Here is a 5722-nt window from a genome sequence, read left to right on the forward strand (position 1 = left end):
GCTTTTTCTTGTAATTCTGTCATTATTCATACAGTTATATTGAACCTGTGTGGTAAGATGAAGAAGCTTCAGAACTATTTTTTCTTTCAGATACATTTTCTGGTAAAGCTTTTTCTTCAGGGTCCTTCTAGCCTGATTTAATCCAAAGAGCAGCTTTCTTTGTGTTAGTGTTTCTGTGGTACATATATTTCCATCACATTACTTTCCAACTTTCTGTGTTATAATTTGGGAATTTCTCTTCTTTTTTTTTTTCTCCATAATATTTTATTGTCAAATTGTTTTCCATACAACACCCAGTGCTCTTCCCCTTAAGTGCCCTCCACCATCACCACCACCTCTTCTCCCCCTGCCCCCTTCCCCTTCAACCCTCAGTTCATTCTCAGCATTCAATAGTCTCTCAAGTTTTACATCCCTCTTTCTTCTTAATAGAATATAACTGGATTGGTCGAATTTACTGCTGGCATGAAAGATGACTTTTAGCATTAGAAAAGAGGTTAATATAATTCTCCACAATATCAATTGATATTTTCCAACTGGTGCCTTTATATCATTTAATATGAATATTTATGCTTCTGATTCTTTTATCCTCATTATGTGTTTTTTAAATCTATGCTCTAAATACTTTCTCTTTTTCTTTTTAAGAACTTTGATGACTTCTATTGAGTTGTTGAAATTTTCTTTGTTTTTTTATTTTCTTAACAGATTTGAAAGTTCTGTATCTTGTTTCTATTGCTTTTATGAGTCTCTATATTTTTTTAATGATGCTTGTTTAATTTAACATAGTCTCTACTTAATATCTCTGCAGTCCTTCTGAATAGTACAAGGACTTTAAAATGTGTATCTTTGATTTTTAACTTTTGACTCTGTCTTCGATATGGTTGATGTTTAAAATATAATTTTCACTTTGTATTTAAGTCCTCCAAATTGTTGCTTTTTTGAAATGTATTTAATAAAAGAAAAGAAAATTATCAAGCTAGTGACAGTTTGGGTTTACCTGCATATTTACCAATTCCTTTGTTTACTTTGATTTTTTTTCATTCCATAATTTTCAGTTGAATAGTTTTTTCTTTGTGGGGTGCTATGCATGGTAAAATTTAGTCTTTGTCCGAAGTATCTTTATTTTGGCTTTTCTCTTGAAAGATGGTTTAGTTTGTTTTAGAATAATAGGTTTTTTGTTATTTTCCATGAACAGTCTGAAGATTTTATTCCATTTCTTTTGGTCTTAATTCTCATTGGTGACATACACCTTCCATTAAGAGAAATCTGTGTTTCATTATTTTTAAATAACAATAAATATTCTAATAAAAATGGTATTATGCCATTCTTGGCTCACATCCATGGTTCCTTACTGGACACTAACTTTATCCTTTGGGTTTCCTTAAATAGACTTGTATATACATTTCTCAAGTATTGATTTTGGAAGGTTATTTGCCTTATTTAAAAAATTATTACAGGTTTGTGAAATACAGAGTTAAACGTACTTTTTATATGTGTTAGAACTTAAGGTATACTCTATACTGTATTGAATATTCCAAAGAAAAATAATACTTTGATATTTAAAACTTTGGACCAGAGACATAAGATTTTTGATCAGTAATCCTTTCATCACTAATACCAACAGCCTTCATTATATTGACTAATATCTCATTCCCTTTTAAAAACACTCTTGATTTTAGCATGTATATTCAATTGAATCTTGAGTGAAATTTGCCATAGTCCTTATTCTTCCTACATCTGGTGAGAAAATATCAGTAGCATAGGAAAAGAAAACTTCATTTTTCAGCCAGGTTATAGCTTATGTTGTTTGAGTTGAACTTGAACCTCTTAATATTTATTAAAATTTCCAATCAGAAATGGCTCTGGGAAATGTGTTTACACAACTTGTGTGTTTTTTTTAAATTTTCATCTTTATCAGTGTTAAAAATTTAGAGGTAATTTTTCTTATGGATATATAGCAGTGTTCTCAACTGTGGGATTTTGCTTCTTTGGGACTTGTGGTAGAATCTGGAGACATTATTTGTTGTCACATTTGGGAGGGTTGGGAGGAGGGAGGACAGTGCTACTGGCATCTAGTGTAGAGGCAACGGGGTACTACTAAACATCTTCTAATGCACAGGACAGCTTTTCACAATGGGGAATTATCCAGCTCAAAATATTAATAAAGCCATGAGTGAGAAACTTTGAAATAGAGGAATGCCATTTTAAGCATCTCTTCATGCACTTAAGTGTCTGGAGGAAGGTGAATTAAAGAAAAAATGTTGTAGAACCCAATTCCTTTTGTTAGATTCTTTACAATTTTTTTAATGTTTTATTTATTTTTGAGATAGAGAGACAGAGCTTGAGCGGGAAGGGGCAGAGAGAGAGGGAGACACAGAATCGTAAGCAGGCTCCAGGCTCTGGGCTGTCAGCACAGATCCAGATACAGGGATCGAACCCACAAATGTGAGATCATGACCTGAGCCAAAGTCGGAGGTTTAACCGACTGAGCCACCCAGGCATCCTGAGTCTTTACAATTTGACATGCCCTGGGGAGCCAGTAGTCCCTCAGAGATAGCTAAAAATAATAGAAAGAATCATGCAGACAAGGCATCCTGCCAAAGATGTTTGCCATTTGCTTTTTTCTCAATATCTCTCATTCTGATTTTTATAAATTTCTGATACATTTCTTCCCTGTCCTTTCTTTGTACCCATTCCCCAGGAATAACAATTAAAGGTCTGACTACAGATCATATAGAAAATTAAGTTTAATGAGGCCATTAAAATTTATTTTAATTTCTGTCTGGTAGGAGTTGTAAATAACCTGCTAACCAATTTTGCCTTTTAAAAGTCGTATTACTTTTTTTTTAATGAAATTTAAGGTAACTTATAAGGGTATCACGTTTGACATATTCTCTATCCTTGGTTCAGTAAGAGTCTCTATTGTATCATTCATTCTAGAACTATGTTCTTGATAAGTTTCATGCAAAAATTTTCAACCTTTTATTATGAGAATTTTGAAGCATAAAGGAGGATTGAAAGAATTTTAAAGCAAATGCTTATTTATCCACTGACTAGATACTATCATTAAGATTTACATGGCTGGGGCTCCTGGGTGGCTCAGTTGGTTAAGCCTCTGACTTTGGCACAGGTCAGATCTCATGTTCGTGGGTTCAAGCCCCGTGTCAGGCTCTGTGCTGACAGCTTAGAGCTTGGAGCCTGCCTCCGGTTCTGTGTCTCCTTCTCTCTCTGCCCCTCCTCCTCTCATGCTCTGTCTCTCTGTATCAAAAATAAATAAAACATTAAAAAATTAAAAAAAAGATTTACATGGCAATGAGAAAGAATGAAATATGGCCATTTGTAGCAAAGTGGATGGAACTTGAGGGTGTGATGCTAGGTGAAATAAGTCAGGCAGAGAAGGACAGATACCATATGTTTGCACTCATAGGTCTAACAGGAGAACAGGAGAAACCTAATGGAGGACCAGGGGGAGTGGAAGAGGGAAAGAGAGTTGAGGAGAGAGAGGGATGCAAAACCTGAGAGACTACTGAATACTGAAAAGGAACCCAGGTTGAAGGGGGTAGGGGCGGGGGAAGGGAGGTGGTGATAATAGAGGAGGGCACTTGTGGGGAAGAGCACTGGGTGTTATATGGAAACCAATTTGAGAATAAACTATTAAACAGAAAGATTTTACTATACTTCTTTTTCATGTATCTGTGATCCATCCACTTTATATTCTCTAATATGTCTTATTTTTTAATGGATTTTTGTTGACTTCAACACACTTCTCCCTTAGTATGCATATCATTAATGAAGTATATTGTTAACTAGAATTAAATATTTAAGTGCAGTTTTTAAATTTAAAATTTATATAAATGCATAAGTAAATTGTAATCAGTTTTGACAAATGTATACACCTATGTAATCAACAATCCTATCCAGATATAAGTGAAATCTTGCCATTTGCAACAGTGTGGATGGAACTAAAGAGTATTATGCTAAGGGAAGTAGGTCATTCAGAGAAAGACAAATATCATTTGATTTCACTCATATGTGGAATTTAAGAAAAAAACAGGTAAACATGGGGAAAAGAAGCAAAAATAAGATAAAAACCATGAGGCAAACCATAAGAGAGACTCTTATTAAATACAGAGAACAAATAGAAGGTTGCTAGAGAGGAGGTGGGTGGGGGATGAGCTAGATAGGTGAGGAGCATTAAGGAAGGTCATTGTCGGGATGAGCACTGTGTGTTATACGTGGGTGATCAATCACTGGGTTCCATTCCTCAAACCAATACTACACTGTATGTTAACTAACTTTAATTTAAATACATAAATTGTAAAAAGATATAGAACATTAGCATAACCTTAGAAGACTTCTCCAATGCCTCTTCCAGTCTTTCCCTGTCTCAACTTCTCCAAAGTAGCTACATTTCTTATATTTTAATACCATTGGTTAATTTCACCTTTATTAAAACATTAACATGTACTCTTTATTATTTAAAGTAAAATTCTTCCCCAACCCCCAGGTTGTCGGTTAGTTTGCACATTGAAACAGCTGTACATAATTAAGGTACAATACTTGATGAGTTTGGAGACAAGTATATACTCATAAGACTATCACAGTCTGTGTCACAAACCTATCCATCACCTCGAAATGTTTCTTCCCACCCTCTTATCTATGATTATCATTATTTTGCAATAAGAAAACTTAATATAAGTAACAGAAAAATTTATTTGTTTTTGTTTTTTTATGTTTTTTAATTTATTTTTTAGAGAGAGAGATAGACAGCATGGGCAGGGGACGGTCAGAGACAGAGGGAGACACAGAATCCGAAGAAGACTCCAGGTTCTGAGCTAGCAGTTAGCACAGAGCCCGAAGTGGGGCTTGAACCCACAAACTGTGAGATCATGACCTGAGCTGAAACCGGAAGCTGAACGCTTAACTGACTCTGCTCCCCAGGCGGCCCTTAGAAAAATTTAAAATATACAGTAACTTCAAGTGTTGTTGACTATTGGCACTATGTTGTACAATAGGTCCCTCGGACTTACTCATCTTGTATAACTGAAACTTTGTACCCCTTGAGTAACAACTGCCTATTTTCCTCTCCTTACAGCTCCTATTAACCATCATTCCATTCTCTGCTTTTGAGTTTGACTATGTCCTCCATAAGTAGATGGACTAATATGTGAAGAAACGGGATATAGTAATTAGTATGTATATGAATGTATGTGGTAAAATCTAATATTACTTTTGCATAAAATTATAATTTGATTCATATGAATAAACTGTACAGAGATGAGTCTGATTGTAGCCATCATTGGTTTCAGGAATTAGAATGGCATCATCAGGCACATTGCCTATGTCATCTCTACTTTCTCAGTGTCTCCCGCATATTGACAAGGATGATCAGCAGGAGCTCTTGGTTTACATTCTACCCATTGAGAGATCAACAGAAAGAATAATGTTTTTTCTGACACTGAGGCAGGGCTCTTGGATTGTATCTGATTAGCCTGATTTAGGTCACTTGCTAAACTATAGCAACCACTATGACTAAGGAAATAAACTTTTAAAAAGTTAATTACTTAATTTTTGGCAAGTACTGTTTCCATGCGTACCCTAAGTTTCAGAGGATTGGGACAGTCCCACCCTGTAAAACATGGACTGAGAGTGGGGGCTTTTGGTTCTTCAAAAGAAAAATATTTTAAGTTTCCTACATATTGTTCAGATCTGCAAACTGTATAGT

The 5722-nt window shown here is 35.0% G+C and overlaps 1 protein-coding gene across 1 annotated transcript in view; it reads left to right on the plus strand.

The window, feature by feature from the left end:
- LOC115276682 (olfactory receptor 13C9-like) overlaps window positions 1-5722 on the plus strand; it is a 136476-nt gene that overhangs the window by 13515 nt on the left and 117239 nt on the right.

The sequence above is a fragment of the Suricata suricatta genome, chromosome 13 (genome assembly GCF_006229205.1).
Source record: "Suricata suricatta isolate VVHF042 chromosome 13, meerkat_22Aug2017_6uvM2_HiC, whole genome shotgun sequence".
Lineage (NCBI taxonomy): Eukaryota > Metazoa > Chordata > Mammalia > Carnivora > Herpestidae > Suricata > Suricata suricatta.